The sequence below is a fragment of the Ambystoma mexicanum genome, chromosome 6q (assembly GCF_040938575.1).
Source record: "Ambystoma mexicanum isolate Mex_15411 chromosome 6q, UKY_AmexF1_1, whole genome shotgun sequence".
In the NCBI taxonomy this organism is placed as follows: domain Eukaryota; kingdom Metazoa; phylum Chordata; class Amphibia; order Caudata; family Ambystomatidae; genus Ambystoma; species Ambystoma mexicanum.
In genome coordinates this window covers 1,494,879,337-1,494,906,785 of record NC_090937.1, presented here as the reverse complement: position 1 = coordinate 1,494,906,785, position 27,449 = coordinate 1,494,879,337, and positions in this window count along the sequence as shown.

Genomic DNA, 27,449 nt, shown 5'->3' with positions numbered 1-27,449 from the left:
TCCCTAAAAGAAAAAAGACCACCACTAACCGACCTGCCACCGCTAACTGTAGTCCTACACTACAGCTAGAACCCGTCCTGAAAGGTGCATTAATCAATACTTTAGTCGCTCATGCCACAGACATAGCAGACACTATCCTGGAAAATGACCTTGACCCACGCCTTCTAGTGGAGGAATTCAATAATGCTATGACCACGGCTCTCGACAGCATTGATCCACTTAAACTTAGGAACAGTAAACCAAAAAAGCATCTTAACTCTTGGTTTACACCCCACCTAAAAAACCTAAGATTACGGAAAAGAAAATGCAAAACGGTATGGAACCTACATCCTCCCGCAGAAAACAAAAATAATCTAATAAATATTTCAGCGCAATACAAAAAGGCTATCATCCTGGCCAAACAAGAAACGTATAACAATAGGATTACCTAAGCCAACTCCAGTATGAAGGAACTCTTCTCTATTCTAAAATAATTGGAACCCCCTTATTGCAGTACAGGATGATTCCATTAAAGATAAAACTTGGTGCACAGACATACAGTTGGCACTAACTAACAAAGTAGCCAACATCCAAACAAAAATTGCTCTAAAGAAAGCATCATTATCATCCCAAACCCAAATTTCCCTGAACAAAACACCAATACCTAAACCCAAAGAACTCACCGAAATTTAGCTTCTCTAAGGTCTCAGTGATCGAGGTGGAGAAAACCATTCCTGGACTTAAACCATCCAATTGCAAAGGCGACCAATGCCCAGCACAACTGATCAAGAACGCTGCTAGAGATCTAGCTCCCTTCATCACCAAACTTATTAATGCCTACTTTACTACTGGCACCAATCCCACGCAACCTAAAGGAATCCTGGGTACTCCCCCTCCGGAAAAAACACACTTTGGACCCCAACATTCCCACAAACTACAGGCCCATCACCACGGTGCCATTCTTACTAAAATACTAGATAAGGTAGCATACACCCAAATTCAGAACTTCCTCGAGGTGAACCATCCCCTTGGCACCCGCTAATCTGGCTTCCGCCCCCAACATGGCACAGAGACTGCCCTTATCGATTTAAAGGCCCAAATAGACTCACTCAGAGATGAGGGTAAATTAGCACTCCTCCTCCTACTAGACCTCTCAGCCGCCTTTGACCTGGTGGGCCATAGAGTCCTGTGTAATCACCTGTACTCTGCGGCCCACTTTTCAGGGGAGGCTATAATCTGGATACAGTCATTCCTCAGTGACAGGACCATGAGAGTCTTCTCCCCCTCAGCGGCAGCAGACCCGATACCTATTACTTGTGGAGTGCCCCAGGGATCTTGTGTCTCGCCAACACTCTACAATATCTTCACCAAGCCACTCTTTGACGATCTTGACAATCTGGGTATCACCTACACCAATTACGCAGACGATACTCAGATTCTCCTACCACTTACCGGGGATAATGGGGATCTCTGGCTTTGGTAAAAAGAGTCTATAGCATCGTTTAGGCATGGATGGCCAACCATGGCCTATGCCTGAACGATGACAAAACGGAGCTCATCATCATGGGCACCGCTGCTCGCATCTCTAAACTGAACCCAAACTACTCAGCATTCATTATCGATGGGAACAATATCAAGGTCGCCAGAGAAGTAAAAACGCTAGGTTTCTACCTCGACTCGACCCTATCCCTCACCAAACAGGTAAACTCACTGGCCTCATCCACGGCCTATACATGTAAATTAATACGAGCCGGGAAACAATTCCTATCAGATGACAGTTGCCTAATCCTATCCAGAGCCCTTATCCTATCAAAATGAGATTATTGTAATTCCCTCTACATAGGGGCAACTAAACAAACCATAAACAGAATACAAGGGCTCCAAAGCAATGCACTTAGAGCGGCCCTATGTATTCCTAAAAGAGTACACATTTCTGAAATAAGACGGAAACACAAATGGCTCTCCACCCAGGAAAAAATCAACCTCAAATCTGCCTCCCTCATCCACAAATGCCCTCATTACCTAACAGAATGTTTTACTAGAAAAAACTCCACTAGACCTATAAGAACAGCCAGTCCCAACTGCTTGCAAGTGCCCAGATTGAAACTGACCACTATTGGAGGGTCCAGCTTCCCAGTCAGGGCAGCTCAATTCTGGAACTCCTTATCTCACGCTTTTAGATCTGACCAAACGTTCAAGAAATTCAGAAAGAACGCAATAAAATGGCTTACTGAGAATGCTATGTAACCCGCATTCTGTACTGTACCTGTTCATACACTTGCTATTATGTAAACGTCAGATATATGATGACTTGCTGTCTGCATACCGTCTTGTATATATACTTTATTGCCTTACCTCACCCTGTGGAGCCAAGAAAATTGTTTTTTCCATGCTCTGTATACTTGTACTATACTGTATGTACTTTACTGCCTTACCTTCATCCTGTGGAAATAAGAAAATAGTTTTTACCATGCTCTGTATATTTGTAACTTCTTTAACCAGGCTGTAAGCCCTCTTGTCACATGCGCCCTGCTACCTCAGGGTCCGGTGCGCACAATAAATAAACAAACAAACACACAAACAAACAAACAAACAAACAAACATGAGGTTTTTATAGTAAAAAGAGGGCCGCAGGTAAGTAGCTCTGTCTCATCAGTGTGCGTATGCATTCACGACCATGAAATATTAGAATGACTGAATGGTTTATGATCTCTCACATAACCGCAACAGTGGATTTATATGCACTTTAATACTCCGCTTCGGCGACCCACCTTTCATTTTTTGGTCCAGCTGTATCAGTGTGTACGCCTGTGACTGTATTTGTAGAAGATACCATCAGCCGCTCTACACTGGTGCAGGCACTCTGGTGCAATTTTTAAGAGTGACCACGCACAGTTGTCTCAGTTACCACAGGTCTCTTGTGGCGCTCTGCTAACAGATTGAATGGAGCGTTTTGCACAAATTAAACCAGCTTGGAATCTCCTGTACACCAGGGATGTACTGCTATGGAACCGCTGCCCTCCCAACGAGTATTAGACAGTTTTTAAACCAGCCTCTTGTGCAATCCAGGCCTCCAGGGATATATTGTTATGGAACCGCAGCACTTCCAGTGGGTATTAGACAGTCTATCTATATGATATTAGTTGACTCAGATGTATTGCACTCCTCCACGTACCTTTGGCTAGGGTCTGGCAGTCTCCCCACATTTCCTCACGCAGTTCATCAGATCTCCAGACTTCAGCCCGTATTATAGTACTGCCGTTCGGTCTGGCATTGTATTTCGAGGTACGGCACCCGCTACAACCAGCTTTCCCCGCGGGGCCTAAATCCTACAGCGTGTGACAGAGCTGACAGTTATCACGGCTTTTGTCTCTGGCGCATCACCGAATCATGGCCACCCAGAGAGCCATCAGAGATTATGCCCTGGTCCAGCGCTGCAATCCTGTATCATGCGTCCAGCCGCAAAGTGTCCAAAGGGGCAGTATCCCTGGGTCGTCACTCTCCACCAGCTATCGGCTGGGTGTCCCAGCGTGAGGGCCGGGTCCACCGCCTATGTCACATTGTAGGATGCCCACTTCACTGATCCTGTCTCCAGTGACACTCGGGGTGGATGTTGTTTGCCACAGTAGGATCGAGGCAAACTGCTGTACGCTACCCTGGCCTCAGTGCCGCCGCAGAAAAAATACCCAGCCAATCTTCCGGGCATAGACCCCCCAGTTACAAGGCAAGACGCCCCCTGGCGCTGGGGGTATCCACGTAGGATAAGCAGTACGTCTCTCACAATCACCAGGGTATCATTATAGAGCCCATGCGCTGCCGAGTGTGTTTGTCAAGACTGCTAACTCGAACGCACCAGCAGCGGTCTGGACAGCCATCGCTAGTCTGAGAAGTATGTAGTATCATACACGGGATGTCCTTTCAAGCAGTCGCTAGGCCTCAACGCCCTTGCCGGATATGTAGTTTGGAAAGCAACCAAAGCTCCTCCAAGCCACCACACAGACTCTGCCCACTCAATGGCCTAGGGGCGTTTCTCAGCCGGTGGGCTCAAGTGGTCTTGGCGTGGTTCTCACTCCAGGCGTCTTGCCTCTGCCTCACCCACTGGATCTAGCAAATCGGATTACCAGGCAAATATTATCCAATTCTTCTCTGGATTTTCACAGAGGGTGCACCCACACGATGGGATCAAGCACACGTTGTGTGGGTCTCCTGGGTGGCTCCCGAACAGGATTTTCTTTAACACAGGATTCTCACTGGAGAGGAGCTCCCATTTCAGGCAGCCATCTCGTGCGCACGCAACAGCGACCCCAATTAAAATACATATCGAATAATGAAACTACAACTCAAGATCAACCTCAAACTATATCTACCAATATTGAGATAAACAATAAAACTTTCAAAGAAATCAATTTTTCAAAGAAATGGCGTTCTTACCAATCTCACCAATTTCCTCTAGCAATTTGAGAAGCATGAGAAAGACCAGGGCAAGGGAGCCATTCCCCCTGGTGTCGAGAAATGCCAAGGGAACGGCTGTCATTTCCTCTGGCATTGTGAGAAGCCTAAAATAAACAGGGGAATACAGGCATATGACCCCCCTCCACCACCACCGTACCTGTGCTGAAAGGCATTGGGCCTCATTACACGGTAGGTGGTAGCCATGCCGTTATTAGCGCCATGGCTACCCCTTACCGCCTTCTGGGTCCGGGTAGGTGGTATGGGGGACTTACTGGGTCATTCCGGCCCTTGTGGACCCGGTAAGTCCCCATGCCAATTACCATTCCCCATTCCCATTTGAGCCCTCATAGGGCTCAATGGGAATGGGGAAAGAGCTAATAACGGTACCACTATTAGCGGTAACGTTATTTGCTCTGAAGTCCCTCAGCGGGTCCCTTCCTTAATGTGTGGTCTGACCACACGTTAAGGATGGGACCCGCTGAGGGACCTCGTAGTAGGGCAGTAGGGGATTACCGGCACCAGTGCCCTTAACGGTGCCAGGAATCCGTGTAATGAGGCCGATCATATCTGGTGTTACCTATGAAAAGCACACAGAAGGAAGCCTGAACAAAATCTTGGGGAAGAGAGGCATAACTACTAAGGTAGAAGTAGAACACCTGGAGAGGGGAGAAACTCTCCAGGTATCCAATTGTAAAGACAGTAATCGTGGTCAATAAAGAATGCTGTTGTTTTTCTGAACTTTGGATTTGGATTTTACCAACAACTTGTAGTCCCCTTTAAGACTCTTCTTCTTTTGGAACTGTGTTGTTTTCGTTCCCCTTGGATGGTGACCTGGGGAAGGGAGCCATTCCCTTGGGGAACAGTCTGTTGTTTCAATGGAATCAGAGCCCTCTTTCCAGAAGTAGAGAGGCACCCTTCTGCATGAGAAGACTCACCAGTCCTTTCGTTTAGCACTCTTCCTGCTCCCATCTGTGAGGCTAAAAAGCTTCTCTCCTCATATCTCTCCTCATATCTCTGAGGTCTAACAAGTCACACTACCAGCTGTACCTCCTCAGAGGTATTCTTCCTTTCCTCTCCTTCCCCCAGAAGCTCACTGTCTCCACAGCTCTGGTTCTCTCTAGGCTTCATTACACAACATCATCTTTCTAAATCTGCCCACCTCTACTCTCCGCCCTCTGCAACTCATCCAAAACAGGACAACAAGATCCCTTTGCCTCAATCCTAGGGATCGTTTCTCTCCAGGACTGAAATATCTCCACTGGCTCCCATTGGCTGCAAGGATTATGTTCAAAACCCTCTGCATTGTCCATAAGGCCTTCTGGTGCCTGGGGCCTCAATACCTTCAACTCTCTTCCTAAATATCTTCCTTCTCGAGGTCTTCGCTCATCCGCCTCCAACACCCTCAGGGTCAGTCACTTCTCCAAGCAACGAGTTTGTGGTAGATCTCGTTATTCAGCTGGGGCCTCCCTCTGGAACAGCTCTCTGCCTCTCTGAAACTTGAGGAGAACCATCTCCGGTTTCCGGAAGCCCCTCAAGACCTTCCTCTTTGCTTCTGCTTTCTCTCCTCCTCTCCCCAGCTGATCGCCTGGCTGAAACTGACTCTGCACTGGTTACCTGGCTACCCTCTGAAATCGGGCCCAGGATCCCTCCATGCCAGTTGCACACCTGCACTGCTAACCTGGTAACCCTTGCATTCGGGGGCTGTTTCTGTATCCCTATAGCCCCCTACCAGCATTTGACACCTGATGTCTGCACTTACCTTTGCACTTGCCACCAGCTGGCTACACTTTCTATTCATTGTTTTATTTGTTTGTACTATTATCCTATGTACTGCACTGCCCCCTTCCCCTTTCCCTCCGCACTTCCCCCTCCCCCCCCTGCACTTGCGAGATCTCAATTTCACCTGGCCTAGTAAGATTGTTGTCTCTGTCTTCCCTCTGTTTCCCCTCCCTTGCCTCGCCGTGCCTTGAAACACGTGTGTATAGACCCACTATAAATGCCATGACATATCATATCATTAAAAACTATAAAAAGTCATGTTCTGCACCTAAAAACTACTCGAGAAAAATCATCCTTGAAGCTTTGATTGACAGCACCTTCAAACTAGAATGACAATTTTTTATATTACGTTTAAACAGACTGAAACCACTAAATTATATTTGAAAAATACAAAACCAATGTCTAAACATGCGCAATGACAATATAGTTGCCTGTTACCGGCTCATCCTGCTCCCCCCTATTTTGCTCACTTGGACACCAAATAAGACAGTTGAGACCAGATGTAGAAAGTTATACCGTGTAATGCAAGAAGAAACCAACACCGTAGAGTACTGTTATACCTCATGGCAGGCGTTACCATCCTTATATACAAACTGAGTGGCTAAACCTTTCTCAGCTAACCATATAATGCATTTCATATAAGGCACAGGGCTGAAGGGAAGAAGAGGAAACATTTAAGTTTCATGGTAGAATGCCTCCCTGGTTACGTGGCTGCCTTCGAGGATCTGGCCTCAAGCAGCATGCCCTCATGCATGACATGTATTTTCAGGAGGGCCAAAGGCCGACCCAAGCTGCCTGAGGTGTGGTGTGCATGTATTTTGCAACACTGCATGCTTGATCAACTGCCCAGCCATAACCAGCCATAACCCAAATTTAAGAACAAGTACAGCATTAGAGTTGACAACATTTTCAATCAGTTCGGCACAAGTTAATCCTCTATGCAAAATGAATTTCAATAGTGTCATCATAACATATATTCACAATAATTAAGCAAACGCAAACATAATACAAACTGCTATCTTCTGCCCCAGCCCCCCCATGGGACCTGTTAACCATGCCCACCAGCCCACTGCTGGCATCCTTTTCAGTGCAACCTTGTGGTATAAATCTGCCTGCATCCTTATGGAGTTGATATCCTTTGTGATTGCCCCCTCCCCCGCACAAAGACACAGCATGATGAATTCAGAACTGTGCATACTCCTGCATAAATCCAGAGCCATCCTGTTCGGCATCTCCATTGCCCTCACACTGTGAATTTCATTTTGCAGAAGTTCCAAGCCATGCACTGTAGCATTCACAAATAGTTCCAAAGATGTTGATATGTACACCATTGTTCACTCTATGTCATATACCCCTAGTTGAGGGAGCATCCCACACAATGTGTTATGGAACCCTGTAATGTGAATCACTAAAAGATTCTCCAACGTCTGTGCTCCCTCCTAAACCTGTTTGGAACCTTACCCGGTTGCCTTATAAGACATCTGGGTGGAAGTATCCCATTGTGCACACCATTTTACAATTCCAAGGTAACGTCTTGCATGCCTGCTGTCCACATAACCATAACACTTCTTTGGTGTAAAATCTAATCTAATGCTTCTTATTCAGCACTATCTGGAAAGTATGCTCCAGTTGATTGTATGGCCTTCGTAAGTATGTTTATTAAAGGGAGGAGAGAACATACTGTTTCAGATATTAGACGGCTACATGATACCCAATGATTCAATCCGTACTCCATCCAACTCATATATTGTAATGTTGAAAGCATAACTTTCACCCCATACTGGGATGAGACACTTTATTTTTTTCAGCCATTATATATGGGTGTTGTTGTTTATCATAACTGTGTGGGTGCATGGCTTGTATGGCCCCACCGAGACCTCAGTGCATCTGTTAATACCGCTGGATATGTTGCCCGTATGTCCACATTATGGTGCCGGGAATTAAAAAATGAAAATTAAAGAAAGGGGGTGCTTCCATCGACTGAGCTATAAAAGCCTGCTCCCCGCAAGTGCACACATGACCAAAAATTTGAAAATTCAAAGAACTGGCCATCATGTTGATGAATCTGTTATTTTTCCATTCTGCTGAGGTCCTCTAAATTAGTGCTCTCCCCAATTCTGTGCAGGTGAATGGTTTCACCCCAATAATATGGAATCGTATTTCAATGAGGAAGCATATAAACAAAAACATACACACCAAATTGCCATAGACAATAATGGACAAGGCTATGAATTACTAGCCGACACCATTATGGGAAAAGAAACCTTAATAGAGAAAACTTCCACCAAAATATTTTCTAACAAGTGTTCCATTTGTCCCGACAAGTCAACCAGTAAACAAATGGACTCTCTCAACTGTTTACGACAATTCCTTTATCATTATGTTAAAATAAAATAAAAGGTAAAAAGTAGAATACAAACTTTACAAACCATGGACTCCTGCCCAGTGCGCACCACACTGGACTATGAGGACATTAATTTGCTTGCATTTCAGGAACTGCTTGGAAAAGCACCATCATCATGTAAAAATGAGAGCTACGCATCATTCTTCAATCTGAAACCTTGTTCATAGATTGTACAATGCAAAAAGCCCAGCTTTAGAACTACAACTAAATGACAATATCCTGAATGGAACAGCTGAAGAAATCATCAGATAAAAAGAACACATGCAAAGTAAATATTTTGGAACTGAAGTAGAGTAAGAAAATACGGGTACCTGAGAAAACTTAAACCAGCAACTTTCCAACAGTAAACTGCTTACAAACCCATACAAAAAAGAAATAGCAAAGTTCCAAACCACATCTGCTGAATTTCCAGACAGAGTTTGTGCCTGCTGTTGCAGAACTTTCTATAAAAAATGTACAAAAATAGTAGATATGGCCTATAAAATAGAAAAGAAAGAGGGATCACAATTTGCTTCATATCTCACTGCAGAACATAAACACAAACTAATTGATCCCTTAATAGTATGCACACTCTGCAATACTAAGCTTGACAATAATCAAATGCCATCATGGGCAAATATGGTCACTTCCATAAGCTCTCCAACAACTTCACCTTTATGAGAGAATCATATTTCAGACAGTGTACCGACTCCAAGTATTACGCAGAGAAAAACACGAGAAGGACCTTTACAAAAAGAAATGGCAAAAAAACCCAAAAGGAACCAAGTTAAAATAAAAGTGGTTTACCGGGTTTAGTTCGAGGCTACCCCCATAGCCTCCAATGGTACCAGAGACTATTTTCATAGTCTGCCGTAAAATAAAAAAGGGTAGATACCACTGCCACCAGCCAAATCTTAGAGAAAGGATAAAATAAAATGGTACATGAGAATCAGACAAGATAAGTATTAACCCCTCCAGCACTCTATTGTAAAATAGTGTGTGCTGGGTCTGTCAATTTAAAAAGACTAATTAAGTCATTGGCAACTTTACATGCTCTGGGAGACAGTCCCAGAAAATGGAGTTTAAAGTGGGAAGTCTGTAAAAAGACAACCCTGTATCACTGCACTAAAGATGCTGTGTGACACACAGTAAAAAAAGGATGCCTATGGAGTTGCTGAGACTCCATATCCAAGAACACAAAAAGTAAAACACACTGAAAATTAAAAGTTCAAAGCCCCAAAATATAGTAAAAGAGCTGGAGGGCTCTAAGGCAGAGGGAATTAAGCACTGGTGTGAGAAATGTCCCTAACAGCATCAGAATATCATTCTATACAAATGTATTGTGAAGCTCTGCAATACCAGCTAAATGTGGAATACATTTTCCACCTGTTGTTTGAAAGTAATCTGACAACTCGATGTTAGAGTTGCTCACACACTATAAATATGCACCCATTTCCTAAACATGCCTGCTACTCAACACCTTCACAAGATAAAAGACAAAGATAAAGGGCCTCATTACACGGATGGCGGAGAACCATAGCGCTATTAGCGCCATGGTTCATGCCGGTAAAATACCGGCACCGCCTTGGCGGAAAGGGGAATTACCGCCCCATTCCCCCTTCCACCATTGACCTTCCCCATTCCCATTTTTGCCCCATAGGGCTCAATGGGAATGGGGAAGGCGCAAATTGCGGTACTGTAATTAGCTCCCTGGGTCCCTTTGCGGGTTGGTTTTTAACGCCTGGAAAAAGCAGGCGTTAAATCCCCCAACCCGCAAAGGGACCTCGTAGTAAGGCGGTAAATCCTTCCCGCCATCCGTGTAATGAGGCCCAAAGTGTAACATTGAAGGGTAACAAATCTCTTGGCAAATATGAGTGTTGCAAAAGAATACTAGTTCTGACATCATGCTGACGTATGTTGCATGTTAAGGAAGCTGGCATCATCCACATGTTTTGTTTCTTTAGGTTGTGCATAATATGCATGGGATGACTTGCATGCCATTCTATGCACTGAAAACCAAAATAAAGAAGGAATAGACATAACATGTCCACAAGAGCTCTCTTTTCTTGATCCTGTCTGTCATTTTCTTAAGGTACTTTCACCATTTATTCACTTCCATGCTTTACTTCATCTGCAATATAATCTGTCTTCCACTTGGAGAAGTGGGAGCTGATGTTCATCTCTGCTATTTCCAGGTGGGTAGAAGTCTGAGTGTATTTTTCATTTTCCCTTCGAATTATATGCATTGCTTCATTCACTGTGCTAACATGGTATTGTGGCTAGAAGGGTGGACCTTGTAATGCATCCCTACAATAGAAAGCTGAAATATATATTGTATATTATTCCCTTCAGTGTACTATTAATCTGATCATTGGATAATCACCAATGGCTTCAGATGATGCTACTTTCTCAGAAGTGGCTAAGTCGGGAAGTCTGCAAATGGAGCAGTAGGTGCATTTGCAAATGTGTTGTATTCATTGATATGGCTGTGCAAGGCACTCTGAAGTGAATTCGGGAGGAAATTGGATGATAGAAAGGTTGACTAAAAGCAGACACAGGCCCTCATTAGGACCCTGGCATCAAGGGGTTAATGGCGCCGTAAAAGGTGTCAGCGCCGTTAAACCCTTAACGCCTTAGTACGAGGTCCCGTTGTGGGACCCGACCTTAACGGCTGGTCTAGACCAGCCGTTAAAGTAGGGGCCCGCAAAGGGACTCTCTAGGTAAGTACGGTACCGCAATTTGCGGTACCGTACTTGCCGCCTTCCCCAATCCCATTATGCCCTATGGGGCAAAAATGGGAATGGGGAAGGGCCATGGTGGCATGGGGAATTACTGCCCCGCCAACCATGGAATGGGGTGGTAATTCCCCATTCCGCCATGGCGGACTACAGCATCGACCATGGTGCTAATAGCACCATGGTTTTCTGCCCGAGTCCTAATGAGGGCCACAGTCTGCACATTGGGAATGTATGAATTTGGGCAGAAAAGGAGGTTTTGATATTTAATGGGCAATGTTATCACTTTGAACATCACTTGATTTTGCCTATTTACATCCCCATATGTTTGTCCATAAGTTGCTGTTATGTTGTTTTCTTGCTGACAGTCTGTTCCATACAAAGTACTGATGGCCTAACACTATTGGTGGGATAATGTAGTCCTTTTTGAAGCCTGTGTTGGTTCTTGGATATCCACAACTCCCAACAGGACACAACTCTTTTTTCCATCTCATTGTCCTCTCTATGATAATCCTACTGCTCCTCGTAAGATCATCTTGCAGTGAATGTGTAATGTTAAAGTATTTGGTGGCTTCACAGGCAGATCATTGGAGCTAGCAGGTAGAACACGTTTCCTGAATATGTCTGTTATTTTATTTTGTAATGTGTGCTTGGCATGAAGGCCTTTAGATGTAGGGTTCAGTGTAGATTTCAATGCATAAATCACAAACTGAGTATGAGCCTTTCTGGAAGTCATTATCACCACTCGATGTGGTTTCTGGGATCTGTTAAGGGGAATGGCCTACTCTTGAATCCTCTGCACTTTTGATTATGTTAGTTATAGTACAAATACAATGCAAGGCAACAACCAGGAAATGCCAATGAGACGAATTTACCAACCCTTCAAAAGCAGTGGCTGTGGACTGAACAAACAAAACTCCAACCATTGCTCCCCTTCTTTGTTCCTCTTTGCTATTTCTGTCAATATCATGTCCCACATGTTAAAGTCTCAGAGCCACCACTCTCTTATTGGTCATACATTGTGCATCATTCACCAACAAGATGCAGGAAGCAGGGAAATACATCAACAGTCTCCCATTCTGGCATGCTACATTAGTCTCTGAGGAAAGTATCAAACAGCACAGTGATTATATCAGTGTGTGGCCCGGCAAGCACGCCACCTGTGATTGTTCACCACTGCATATGAGCTGTTGGCATCTAATGCCTGTCTGCGATCGGCTGCTTAATGTAATTATGATAAGATGGTATATTGGAATAATAGGACACGCTTGTGATGGATAGCTGCTAGGATTTCTTTGAAGCGAAGAGCACTGTCTGCTAGTAGATGTGGCACAAGAGAGGATATGGTATTTCCTAGTAAGAGGCAGGTAGATGCTTCTTGCTGCATAACGGCTGAATGCAAGCTTGGCCGTTGCTAACCTTATTCTGAGTTGGTAATTGGGATGACTAGGTTGTATGGTATTGCATGGAGTGAGTATGATTATGCAGTTCCTGCACTAGCAGCTGAAGGGAAACATATAGAAGCCAGTTCATTTTTGTAGTAACATTTCCTTTACATGGACCTTCTGCCACATGCTTTTAAATAACAGGAAATTGAAAAGCAGTGAAGGGCACCCAAGTGTCCTAGATCTGCTGCCTAGATAGCTGCATTTCACTAGTTCGCTACCAAAGAATGCATTCTTAATTCTGAAAGGCTCTGTGGAAATGCTCTATCCATGGGGAAGACAAGAGAGAGAAGACACCTCTGGCATTTACAGAACACATTTGGAGGATGACAATCATACTCTCCAAGGTTATGTTTGTCTCACTGATATGTGCTATTTCTTCTACTTTTTACTTCTTCACTACTGTTTTTTTTCTGGCTACTTGAGTAAAATTAGTAAAATAAAATAAAACATATTTTGCGTGGACTTCTTGGAAAGTCAATCATATGATGTTGCAGGAATAGTGTTTGTGACTTTCTTTGTTCACGTCACTGTGGTGTGGTAAACCATTGAGGTAATGAGTTTGAACAATGCTGGACCTGGACCAATGGGTCCTGTAGGAGGTTCTGTCTTTGGGGCTAATTCACGATTTGGCTGTATTTTAGTATTGTGGTGGTATTTTGGCAGTAAATTGGCCTTACCATTGTTGGTAGTTCAGTATTACCCTATTTTGGTAATAGTTCAGTACTATCTTATATTGGGGGTAATTTAGCGTTAGCTTACTTTGGTGGTAGTTTTTAGTGGTATCTTATTTTTGCAGTATAGTGGTAATTTTAGTGGTGAGCATACCTTCTATAATACAGTCCTGTGAATAGACAAACCTTCCCTCTTTATAACTATGATACACTTCGGATTAACTATGACCCCTCGCCCAGACCTAGCATATATTTAGGGAACCCAGTAAGATCATGAATAATATCACTTGTCACCTGTAAATTGTGTCAGTGGTTTATATACAACAAAGACCTACACTCTTAAAGAGCACTGCTTCCTCTTCAGCATGCAGAGTGAAGCGCATTCACACACACACAATTCTTCTATCCTGCCTAGACAGATATCTATTTTTTCTCTGATTTTACCTCCAGCGGTATTTTACCACTGTGGTATGAACACCAGAGCCCTCTTGACTCCCAGGATAGTTTTATCCCGACTGAAACATGAAACTTTGGAGACATAAGAAAATACAGCCCAAACAAACTGGTGCATTTCCAATAATCTTACCCACATTAGTTCTGCTGAAGATCCAAAGAGAAAAGACAAAACAGGCCTTTGCATACAACTGATACCATTTGTTAAACTGTCACCTTACACTGTAATTATTTTGAACATGTGAAATGAAAACACCAAGTTTTGTTTTAAAAATAGATCTCTATGTTGACTGATAATAAATATCATACATTCCACATTTATTTTGTGTGGAATGTATGACTGCTCACTTTTTTTTACATTTCACTTCCATGAAGAAATACCAATGCAAATTCTCATTGCGAGTTTGCTGAAATTGCATTTCAACGTTAATCAGAGTTAAGGTTTTGTTAATATTTAAGTTAGCGTTGCTATATATGTTATTTTCCAAATGCAATTCTTCACAGACTCTTCACAGATAAGAATACCCCAGATGGGAACACTCCTAATGCTGTCTATGTGCACTGCACCCCAAATCCACTGTTTTCTTTCTGCATTCTGTTTTGCCATGAAATGCCTGAATCACTGTCCCACTGTTCTAATAACCCAATGTATCATTTCCTTTGGGTTAATCCCATTACCATTCTGAACTGCACCCCTAATTTTCACCCACTTTAAAATGACTGTATGTTTCATTTAGTGTTTCTTAAAGTGAACACTCATTTTACCGGTTTGTTACTGAAAACAACTTGCACAGTGCTTTAGAATAATGAGTACCACATTTTACTGGCTGCTATTAAAGACATACTGTCATTTTAAAACACTGCCGATGAACACATTGACCTTCACACGCATTCTGTAGTGACTGCTTTAAAAAAACAAACTGCCAACAAAACACCCATTTTGCTTCCCTTTGAAACACTGCTACCTACACATGTGTTGTCATTTGCATGAATATATATCCCTACATACTCCCTCCTTTTTCAGACAATTATGACTGGTAAATTCATAATTGGAGTAAACGCACATCCATTTTTAAGAATGTATGTGCCATAGGGTATCTCTCCTTCCCCATTGCCACTAAATAAATAATTGTTTGTTTGTTTGTTTTAATATTTATAATGTGAGCCAGACCCAAGGGTTTTCAGGGTGCAATAAGCATCAAGAAGTTGTTCAGCTTGGTTACATTGCAGTGCAGGGGCAGGCAGTTTATACATTTTATGCAGTTAATACAGTTTATACAGGAAGAGACGTGAGGGCATAGGATTACGTATTTACAAAATATATACAATGCAAATGTTCAGCGTGCAGAATATGTACAGGTGCTTATGCATATTTAAGCAGAATACACATTATGTAGTCATGGTGAGCACAACGTGTGCGGTCAAGGCAGAGGAGGGGCAAGGAGAGGGTAGAGATGTGATTAGAGGTCATTATCCTTGATCCAGTAGATGAGGTTAGACCTGAAGTGAAGGTAGGGCAGGTCTTCCCTCGGGTGCGGAGGGAGGGAGTTCCAATATTGGGCAGCTTTAACCAGGAAGCTGTTGCCACCCGTCTTTGTATGTTTAAATCTAGGCACCGTTAGGAGATTGGCATTTGCCGTTCTCGTGGGATGGTTGGAGGAATGCCTCATAAATCTAGCTATGAGGTATTGTGGGGTGTCATTGTGGAGGCATTTATGTATCGGGGAGGCTGTTTTTAGTAGAATTTTATCTTTAGTGGAAAGCCCGTTATTATTTCTTCTAATGGCCGACATATGAGCTGTCTTAGGCATGCTTAGGGCTGCTCTCAGCGCATTGTTTTGTAGAATCTGGATTTTGTTGGTAATGTATTTGTTGCTCCCTAAATATAGGGCATTACAATAAACCAGTTTAGACAAAACTAGGGCTCTCGCAAAGGTAATGCAATTGTTGGTGGAGAGGAACAGCTTTGCTGCTCTAATTAACTTACATGTATAGCCCGTGGAGGAGGCAATGGAGTTAGCCTGTTTTTTTAAGGTTAAGGTGGAGTCTAGGTAGAAGCCAAGGGTTTTGACTTCCTTAGCTACTGTAATGTTATTGTCATCTATTATGAATTTGGTATAGTTTTGGCCAAGTTTATTAAGATTGGCTGGGGTGCCGAGGATGAGGAGTTCTGTTTTTCATCATTCAGGCATAGACCATGCAAGGTCATCCATGCCTGAATGATGAGGTAAACTCTGTTCACAAAGGCCAAATCCTTCGTATAATCTCCTGTCAGCTGGATGAGGATCTGAGTATCGTCAGCATAGTTGTGTAGGTGATACCCAGACCATCTAGATCATCAAGAAGGAGCTTTGTGAAGATGTTGTACAAGGTAGGAGACATGCAGGACCCCTGTGGCACCCCGCAGGTGATGGGAATAGGATCAGCTGCTGCTGCTGGTGAAAAGACACGCATAGCTTCTTGGGAAAAATGGGCGGCGGAGTCCGAGTGGTTGCAGAGGATTTTGTGGTCCACTAGGTTGAATGCCTCGGAGAGGTCGAGTAGGAGCAGCAGGGCTGTCTTACCATTGTCTCTCAGTGTGTTGATTTGTGCATTCAGGTCGATCACAGCAGTTTCAGTCCCATGTTGGTGTCTGAAACCTGATTGGCATACTCCTAGTAGCTTGTTACGTGCCAGGTATTGTTGGATTTTTAAGTACGCTACCTTGTCTAAGATTTTTAAGAGGAAGGTGACTGTTGTGATAGGTCTGTAGTTAGTAGGCATGGAAGGGTCAAGTGTGTTTTTTTTTTTAAGTAATGGGAGAACCCAGGACTGTTTCAGATTATTGGGGATAGTACCGGTATAGAAGGAGGCATTGATAAGTTTGGTAATGCATGGTGAAAGGTCTTGCGCTGCGTTCTTTATGATTTGAGCTGGGCAGGGGTCGCACTGCCAGTTAGAGGGTTTGAGGTTGAGGATGACTTTTTCGACTTCTAAAATGGAGACTTTATTGAAGGTGAAGCGGCAAGAGTGTTGTTGGGGGGGGATAAGGTGGCAGAGACGCTAAGCTAGACTTAGATGTAAGTTTGAGTGATTATTTTATTGGTAATCTTAATTTGGAGGGTTGTTACCTTATTGGCTAGGGCATTCTGAATGCTGGTGCACCAGGTTTTGTCCTTCAAACAGGTGTCTGGGGCAAGGGTGGAAATTCCATTTCTTTAAGTATAGTGAACAAATCTTTAGTGCTTGAATTGGCTTGTGTGATATGCTCGTTGAAGGAGGATTGTTTGGCAAGGACAATTTCATTTTTGTAGAGTGTAACTATCTTACTAAGGTTATTTTTATTGTTATATTGTTAAGTGATGGATCTTCTCTCCAAACTTGTTCACTTTTGCACTGTTCAAGTCTGATTGATTTCAGATGAGGAGAGAACCAGGGGTTCACATGTTTTTTCGGTTTGCTCTTTCTTAGTTTCAGCAGTGATATGGTGTCCAAGGCCAAGATCATTATTTTGTTGTACTCCTCTTCTAAGGTGTATGGATCAGCATGGGCAGGAAGCAAGTTCAACATAGGATCGATCAAAGGCGTGAGTTTTTCCGCTGTTATATTTCTTTTATTTCTGGTAGGGATGGCCGGAGTTATACTGTTGTTAGGCGTGAGAAGGAATTTGGCTTCTAAAGTGAAGGTTATCAGGGGATGATCGGACCAAAGTTGTGGTGTTATAGATGAGATGGAAGTCTGGCAATTTTGTTCTGCTGTCCAATCGAGAGTCCTTCCTTTAATGTGGGTTGGAAGAGTCACTTTTTGTGTGAACCCCAATTCAGCAATGGAATCATTCATTTGCGTAGCATTGTGGTCTAGAAGGTCATTGAACCCTATGTTACGATCACCTAGAAGGAGGCTATGTGAAGAATTTTTAAGGTTGTCTGTTAGCAAGGTAGTTAGATCTTCATCAAAGGATCCTAAGGCGCTAGGGGTCTGTATATGAGGTGGATAGTCAGGGTTTGATTGTCGGAGATCGGTAATTTGACTGTCAATGATTCGCAAGGAATCAAGGTTTTGTGCTTTGACAAGTCTTGTGGCTAGGCTGGTTTTAGTGATTATGTCGAGGCCTCCACCTCGGGATTTAGTTCAATCTATTCTGTGGAGTGTATGGTCCTGGGGGCGGGCTAGCATGATTGCTGGGCCTGCTGCTGAGTGGAGCCAGGATTCGGTAATGGCAAGGAAGTCCATTTGTTTCTAATTGAAGTAGGTTGGCTATTTCGGTAGCATGAGCTACCATGGAACGGGCATTTTCTTAGGGCACCTTTGACGGTAGTCTGGTTGGTTTCAGCGGACAGTGACTGGGGGTTGTGAAGGTGCTTGAAAGGGGTGTTGGTTTCATGAATACATCGACTATTGTTTGCTGGTGAGAGTCTGGTGGAGGTAACTTTGCGGAAGGAGTTATTAGTTAAGGATAGAGGGCCCGTGGTTCTGGTAATGTTTGTTATGGGATAGCATAGGGTTCTAGCCGCTGGTTCGAATATTTTCAGGAGCCTAGCTCAGAGTTTGAGATTTCTTAGGTGTAGACAATGAGGTTTGGTTTCCAAAATGAGATAGTTGGGAGGATTGTTATGCAGTGATGCAATACAGGGAGTGGACACAGTTGAGAGGTGGGTTGGTGTCATGGTAACGTTCAGAGAGAAAAATAGGTTGAGGATAATCCTCAACTGGAAAGTATAAATAGACGGTAGATACATAATACGTGTTGTCTAGGCACCTAACATGTGGTATCTGTATGTGTGCCTAGACAGGGGTATTGGTTGCACTGCCCAGGTGTAGGCAGGTACAGCAATAGGCGAAGGGTCAATTAGAGAGCACTTTCAGTCATCGTGAGAATAGGCAGGTACAGGCTTAATTACGGTAGTGTAGCGACCATAGGCTATTTGAGCAACAAGATGAGTAACAATAGGCTAGTTTTAACCTTGTGGCTTAAGCAAGAATGTGGCAGCAATATACTTAATCAGTATAGGGCACATGTAATACAAGCAGTAAACTATTCTCTGTTAACATAGTCGCATAAGATAACAAGCAGTAGAGACTAATCACTATTAGCATGGGCACATAGATAACAAGCAATAGGCTAGTTCCACTTAGCAAATGGCAGATAGCCTAGCTATATATCTATATCTATATCTAAGATAGGAAATGCAGTAGCAAACATTACCTGTATTGTTATCTGGGGAGTGCAGTTAGAGGTAGAGTGAGGAGTGCAGGCAGATGGCTAGGTGGTAGGGCAAGTTAGTACATGTGAATGGTTTGCTAAGCACGATATGCTAGAATATAAAGTGTCAGGGGCTAACATGCACCTATCGTGAATACTAGTGTGCGCAAGCAATATATTAATAGGTGTAAATAGTATCACAGAGCGATAGCGAGCAATAGAACAGTGTATGGCAAATCATTTGTAGCGCTCACTAAGCAAAGTGAACTGAACTGCAGATCATGGTTGCTCTCAGCAGGAGGCTAGCGTGCACCAGCTTGTAGGTACCGGCAGTAATTGAATGCAGTTTTCAAATGAAACGGTGGAATAGCAGGATAGTAACATTAAGCGGTACATACTAACTAGGCAACGTCTATGCGCAAAGATGTATAGTGGGGAAGTAAGATTCCGGACAGGCGGCTGCGACCATTTTACGGTGGGCTAACTCTTGTGGTGACTGTGTACAATTAAACATCAGGCAGTGGGCAAATACTACAAGCAATTGCAAGCCGTTAATCATTCAGCAGCGGGTTAGATGAATGTCTCTTGAGGTACAGCTGAGCACTTGGACTGGGCCGCTAGGACTCACTGCGTTGTAGATTGAGGCTGAGTCACATGGCTGCGGATGTCCGGGCGCTAGGATGGGTTGCATGGGTGCCGGTAGCGCACGGTCAACACAGTCAGTGTGTCTTAATTCGTGCCTTTGTTTGGGCCAGCGCTCGCCTGCCGGCGAGGTATGATTGGTAAGAAAAGAAGCGTGTCGGCCAATCAGGACAGTGTCCAACTGATTAGAAGCGGGGGTGGGGGTGGTCACATCAGGCAGGACGGGCATCTTTTGAAAGGGCGCTCCACGTTGCGGGCAATGGAGAAATGGAGAAATTTGGTAAACACCCAAGGAAGTGGGCTATTGCTTGCTCCAAATCAGGAAAGAGCATGGCAAATTCCTTGGCAAATTCCTTCCAGGCTGGTGATCGTAAGGGGAGGGTATTTGCAGGGCAAATGCAACGCGTTAGTAAAGGGGCTTTAGGGCTGCAGGAACCATGCCCAAAGATTACCGTTTAACGCACTCATGATTGATTAAACCAATGATTTCCTGCAGCACGGGGAGCAGCGCAAGAGCTCCTACTCTGCTTGTGGCTGGAAATGAACTGGAAGCACAGCCAGCTGTGCCTTAATTTGGGCATTCGTTGGGCCGGCATTCGCCTGCCGGTGAGGTATGATTGGTAAGAAATGAAGCGTGTCAGCCAATATTTCGACCTAATTCTTAATGAAAATGAACATATACATATTTCACAACGAATAATTGTTTAACTATAAACAAAAATGAATCAGAACCCAAATATGTGATGGAATAACATATGTGCACACTTCCAACTGAAGCGTACACATTCAACAGTATATGTGTCCATGAATTGTCTAAGCTCCATATCATTGTTATAATTTCTGAATTATAGTCTCTGTCTATCTATTTTATGGAGTGAACATTTCTCATCACTGTGTATGCACCAATTAAAACACTGAAATAAATGAATTAAAATAATATAAACAATGTCTATTGTTCCCAGTTTAAGTTCCAACTGGTAAAGCACGCACATAATACTATGCTCCAACAGTAATAACTGTGAAATCAAAATCATTTGAAAACGGTTCCATTGCTGGCATTCACAATCCTCAGAACCACACCTCTGAGATGTCCTGGTCACCAGACTTCCATAACAGCATCTTTCCCAGCGGAACTCTCCGTCCTGACACTCATGGACTTTTCTTTACAGAAGTCATCTCTTTTGGCATCCCAGGCTGTTTATCTTCACCTCCATATTTCTGTCCGTAGGCGTTGCTGGGGTTTCCTCCCATGGACTCCGATCCTGTGGGCTCCAGTCCCATGGCCTCCAATGGTCTATCATCTCCCGGAACTGACCCTTGCCAGGATAATATGTTATTTGCATCTAAATTCAATAGAAAAGAAACCAGTTAACTACCTAACATAGCACAATTGTCTATCCCTTTTTCGCAACTTTAAAAAAAAAAAAAAGTTCCCCAAAATATGATAGCTTCCAGGACTTCCCACTTTTGGACACCTGCAATTAAACACACATTATAGAGAAACAAACAACATTTTACACCTTGCATCATTATACATAACAGTAATTCCATGCAGAAGAATCTTACCACACATTATCAAAACATCTCAGTCTGATTCAGCATCTTTCATGAAAAATGGCATCATATTTCTTTTGTCAAAGACTAATCGTGGCGTTTTTGTTTGCTTTTTCTTACGCACTAGACCATATTTCTGATTACTCATGGAGTGAAATATATACCACCTTGCACCTACTCACATGTTCTTAATTTATTTGCATCATAAAACAGTCACTCTTCCATGCATTTGCCAACAATACGTGTATTTATAATTATTCTCTACTGTCAGCTTTATGTTTGTTGCAATCAGTACAGTTAGCTGGTCTCCACCTGCTCAAGTCTCTTGATCTCATGTTTTGGGTGGCAGGACTTCATTTGGTTGACATGAACAATTTGCTCTGTTACCATTTCACCCTCCTTTCTCAGTTTCTTCTATACTACTAGGAGATACTATATCTACAATCTCAAATGGCCCTTGCCATGCAGCGAGAATTTATGAATGTTTATGTCTATTTTTCCCAAAGTTATACTTGATCACATGCCTTATATTTTTTCACAGATGTATTTTTGTCATAATATGTCTCTACACTTTCAGCAGCCCTTTCCAAATTACGCTGTGCAAACGAAAATGCATTTTTAAGTGCTTCCTCAATTCCTCCATGTATTCATGAACTGTGGATGCACGCACATATGTTTGCTCATGTGTCCTGTACACATTGTTTTGTGGCAGCACCATTTTCCTTCCTGTCAATGCCTCATGATATGATATGATATGCTATTTATAACGCGCCTATACACAAGTGTTTCAAAGCACGACGAGGCAAGGGAGGGGGAACAGAGGGAGGACAGACAACGATCCTACTAGGCCAAGTGTCTTTCAGATCGTGCAAGTGCATGGGAAGGGAAGGAGGAGAAGTGCAGGGGGAAAGGGGGTGCATTACATGGGATAAGAAAAATAAATAACAATAGGTAAAAGTATGGCCAGCAGGTGGCAAGTGAAAGGGTAAGTGCAGACGTCAGGTGTAAAGTGCTGGTAGTGGGACTGCAGGGATACAGAAAAGTCCCCAAGTGTGGGGGTTGCCAGGAAGGCAGTGCAGGAGTGTGACTGGCGGGGGAGGGGACCTGGACCCGAGATCAGAGGGTGGCCAGGTAACCAGTGCAGTTTCAATGTCAGCCAGGAAGTCAGCAAGGGAGAGGAGGAGAAAAAGGAGACGCAAAGAGAAAGGTTTTGAGGTGCTTCCGGAACAGAAGATGATTCTCCTCAAGTTTCAGGGAGGAAGGGAGGCTGTTCCAGATGGAGGCCCCAGCCAAAAACAGAGATCTACCACTAACTTGTTGCTTGGAGAAGAAACTGACCCTGAGGGAGTTTGAGGCAGATGAGCGAAGAGCTTGTGAATTAAGGTATTTAGGAAGAGAGAGTTGAAGGTATTGAGGCCCCAGGCCCCAGAAGGCCTTGTGAACGATGCAGAGGGTTTTGAACTTAATCCTCACAGCCACTGGGAGCCACAGCAGAGATTTCAGTTCTGGAGAGATATGATCCCTGCACTTGAGGCCAAGGACAAGTCTTGCAGTCCTGTTCTGAAAAAATTGTTGCAGAGGCGGAGAGTAGAAGCAGTCAGATTTAGAAAGATGCTTATGCAATAGTCCAGCCTGGAGAGAACCAGAGCTCTGGAGACAGTGAGCTTCTGGGGGAAGGAGAGGAAAGGAAGAATACCTCTGAGAAGGTGCAGCTGGTAGTGTGACTTCTTAGAGATGTCAGAGATGTGAGGAGGTAAGGAGAGTGTAGAGTCGAAGATGACCCCAATGTTTTTAGCCTTGCAGGTGGGAACAGGAAGGGGGCCAAGAGAGGCTGGCCATCGAGCTACATGAAAGGAGGGAGCAGTGTGCCGATGAGGAGGACCTCAGTTTTTCTGGCATTAAGGCAGAGGTCATTGGTGGCACACCACTCCTGTATAGCAGACAGACAGTCGGAGATGAGGAAAGTAGAGGAGGAGGCCGAGGGTAACCTGAAGATGAGCTGGTGTCATCCGCATAGCACTGAAAGTTGGGGCAGAGAGCGGCTATGCAGTGGGCCAGGAGTGCCAGGTATTGGTTGAAAAGCCAGGGAGAAAGGTTGGACCCCTGGGGGACCCCACATGTAGAGAAAAAGATAGCAGAGAGGAAGAACCCAAGTTCTACCTGGGAGATTCGGTCAGAGAGGAAAGAAGTCAGCCATGCCAGAACCTGACCAGTGATACCCAGGTTATCACAGAGACGGTTGAGCAGGATGGCATGGTTGACAGTATCAAAGGCAGAAAGAAGAGAGATTAAGCAGGACTGATGCCTGTTGCTTTAGCAGGAGTCGACCTTATGGCCATTGACACCAAAGGTCATCGTAAATCCCAACTGTAACTGGCCTCTGCTACAAATTTCTTTAGTATCTCCACAATAGATCTATTGCTTCTCTCAACATTTCCAGCTGAGGCGGCAGGTAGGAGATGTGCAATTTCCTTTTTACTCCCAATATCTGCCACACTTTGCTCATCAAAGCACTCGTGAAATTACTTCCTCTGTCTGATTCTATCCTTTGGGGTAACCCGAACCTTGAAAATATATGATTTACCAACAAGGTGGCTGATGTTTGTGCACTACAATCTGGCGTAGGAATGCATTCCAGCCACTTCGACATGAGACATACCACCGTCAATAAATACCTATTTCCCCTAGCATATTTTTTTAAAGGCCCAACCTAGTCGATTTGCAAATCTGACCATGGAAGAGTCAATCCCCTTTTCATTAATGGAGCCCTAAGCATTGGCGAAGCAGGTTTATATTTTGCACATATCAGACACCCCTTGTGTATAATTCCACAACCTGGGACATATGTGGGAAGTAAGCAAAGTCTTTCAATATTTCAAAAGTGTTTTGTGAACCTCTGTGTCCTGCAGTTATTGCAGCATGTGCATGGTGTAACATTAACCCTCTGAATGAAAGAGGCACCACCCACTGTATCTGACCTGTCACAGACTCCCTAATCATCAGACCATCTTGTAGTATAATTATCATTTTATTCTTTAACAACAGTCTCAGTTCTTCCTTTCCTTTGCAATCATTTTCAGTTAAGGGATTTTGTTCGGGGTCTATTAAATGATTATAATAAGCCCCCAATACTGCGTCTTCTTTTTGTGCCTTAACCAGATCCTGACCTGGCGTATCATAACTCCATTGCACTACAGGTTGTTCAACTTCTTTTTGAGATTTAGAGCGTGTAACTGCATCCACCTGTATTTCACCAATTAGGTGTTCAATGGTCAACAATTCTCCCATGACAGCCCCAATCTTGACCATTTGATCTACTTTATCATTTCCCTCCTTATCCTCTCCGGGTGTCTTTAAATGTCCACAAATTTTCCTCCAGTGTATTATCAAATCACATTGTAAGTAAGTTCCAGTCTGTAAACAACTGTGGCGAGTTTCCTGTTGTAATTATGAATCTTTCAAAAAGTGTAGTATGCAGCACCTATCTCTGTTCCACTGCGACTGTCCAGTGTAAAAGTTGAGTTCAAGAAAAATTAAATAACAGGGATGAAGGTGCGCTCCAAATTACCGTTTTTAATGGTTATTTATTGATTTGATTATCAAAGTTTTTTACTTTTTTGATTTATATGTTACACAATAATTCTGTATTGCATTCATACAGGGATGAAAGGTCTGGCAGTTCAGATTATCGTTATGACAAATGAAATTTCAACATTCCTATTTTCTTCTCTGGATATGCTCTATATTCCATTCAGACAGAGATATTAGCTTCAACCATTCAAATCATTAGTATTGAAAAAATTCCCCTCAACACGTGTTTCTCCATCCAGTTTGAATGGTTCATCAGGAGGGTTAGAGATACACAAACTAGTTGTTTGAAAAGAGATTCCAATCTCAAGTTTAACCTGTAATAAAACAGAACAAGAAACAATGTATGAAAAATCTATTGCCTGAGGGACCTCTATATTTGATAGATTGTTTTGGTATTAGCAAGAATAGTTAATTTGTAGATAAAGTTGACTTACTTCTAGCAAGCTGTGTTTATGTGCTCTAAGTTCCAGTAGCTTCAAAATAATCCTTGGTATAATGTCGTATAGTGTAAAACGTTAGGTTGGTCTTCCATTCCTTGTGTCTAATCTTGGTAGGCAATGACCCACTGTTTGGGAGAAAATATATGGAAAAGGAGGGAGATGACCGTTTAGGATTGAGGTGCTAGGCCCTTTAAGGGTTGAACATTTCTTAGCAGAATAATGTGCTGTCCCAATCTGTGTCTTACCTGGGTTTTAAGGCAATAGATTTTTCATACATTGTTTCTTGTTCCGTTTTATTACAGGTTAAACTTGAGATTGGAATCTCTTTTCAAACAACTAGTTTGTGTATCTCTAACCCTTGGTTGGCAAATCTTTGGATACTTTTTCATTAAAAGCTTTGTGTGGTGATTGTTCAAATTCATCCAAACTGGGTTCTACCTCATTTTCATCAGAGGTACATACAACTGCACAGTCATGCAGATCTGCTATCCCTTGAGCAATCAGGCTCTTTTTGTTCTGTCCATATCTTACCTCCACAGGGAATCTCTGCAATGCCAATGTCCAGAACTAATTCTGGACTGCGCTAGGTTACCTGATTTAATCATTTTACTTGTAATTGTAATTGTAACGGTTAATATTTTGTTTCAATTATCACCTTTTCTCCCTGAATAATGGGACGAAAGTGTTGCTTGCCCAGACAGTGGTCAAGAGAGCCTTTCCACACTCACTAAATTTAGTTTCAACCGGCGATAACGCCTTGCTTGCATAGACAATAGTTTTATGATTTGAATCATACTTTTGAGGTAACACAGCTGACATACAAAGTGAATCGTATTTCGACAAATAAGTCTTGATTGTGTATGGGATAAGCCAAGCATGGTGCCTTCATCAGAAATTCTTTCAATTTATCAACTGCCTCAGATTTCTCTTTTTTCCAATTCGAGGGTACATTCTGCTTCAACAATTTAGTCAAAGGTTGAGTGATTTCAGCGTAATTTTCAATAGGTTTCCTGTTATATCCTGTCATCCTAATAGACTTTTTAAAACTTTCATATTTTTAGGATTTTTTTTAATATCTGTATCGCGTCCACCTTCTTCTTTTGTGGATTTAACCCATGTTCAGTTACTACATGGCCTAAGAAATTCACTCTCTTTTTGCACCATTGGGCCTTCTGTGAGGATACATTGGCACCCACCCTCTGCAATTGGCTAAGCACATGTCTAATTTCATCAAAATTACTTCTTAGGCTTTAATTGTTTAGCAGAACATCATCTACATAAACTATGGCCCCTCTTTCTGCTGCATATGGAAGCACCTTTCTCAGAAATATGCCAAATTTGCTCCCACTGTTGACCTAACCAAATGCTGTTCTGGACCAAGCGTATTGTGTTTTATCAAATGAAAATGCGAACACATTCTGAATGTCTTCTGCCACTGGCACATACCAGTAGGCAGATGTAAGATCTAATGTGGTAAACACCTTTGACGCATAAACCTGAGCGAGGCCTTGATCAATAAATGGAAGTGGTGATCTAGACACTGGCACCCTTTTATTTAGTTCTCTCAAGTCTGCACACAAACGTCATTGACCATTTGGCTTCAATACCCCTAAAATGGGGATGCTTGAGGTACTATGAATGAGTCTGATCATTCCTCTGGATTCTAAATTCTTATTTATTTCTGCCAGTGACTCCAAGCATTCCAGTGGCAACTGATATTGATGCACAATTACCGGATTTCTACCATATCCCTCTTGCAATGTGGCAACATGCAAATCAGTTAGGCCACAATCATATGCATCCTTGGCAAGAACCTCCTTAAATTCCATGAATATGTTTCTCAATTCACTCCTGTCCTCTTCAATATCACATGCATCTGCTGACAGAATCTGTTTCTCTACCGTTTTTGAAAATTCTGGAGGAACCTATGTGCTTTCTTCTAATTGTGTGGCTGTATCTCTTTGCAATGTTGCCACTTTTAAATATTTTGGAATATTAGCCTCCACTGCAATGGGCTGATTTTCAGTTTCACCTTCATTTAAATCAGACAATAGGCAATTCTCCTGATGACAGCACACCGTCTCATTGGAATCATAAGGATACACAGATTGAACTTTGAATATCGCTTTAGGTTGGGAAT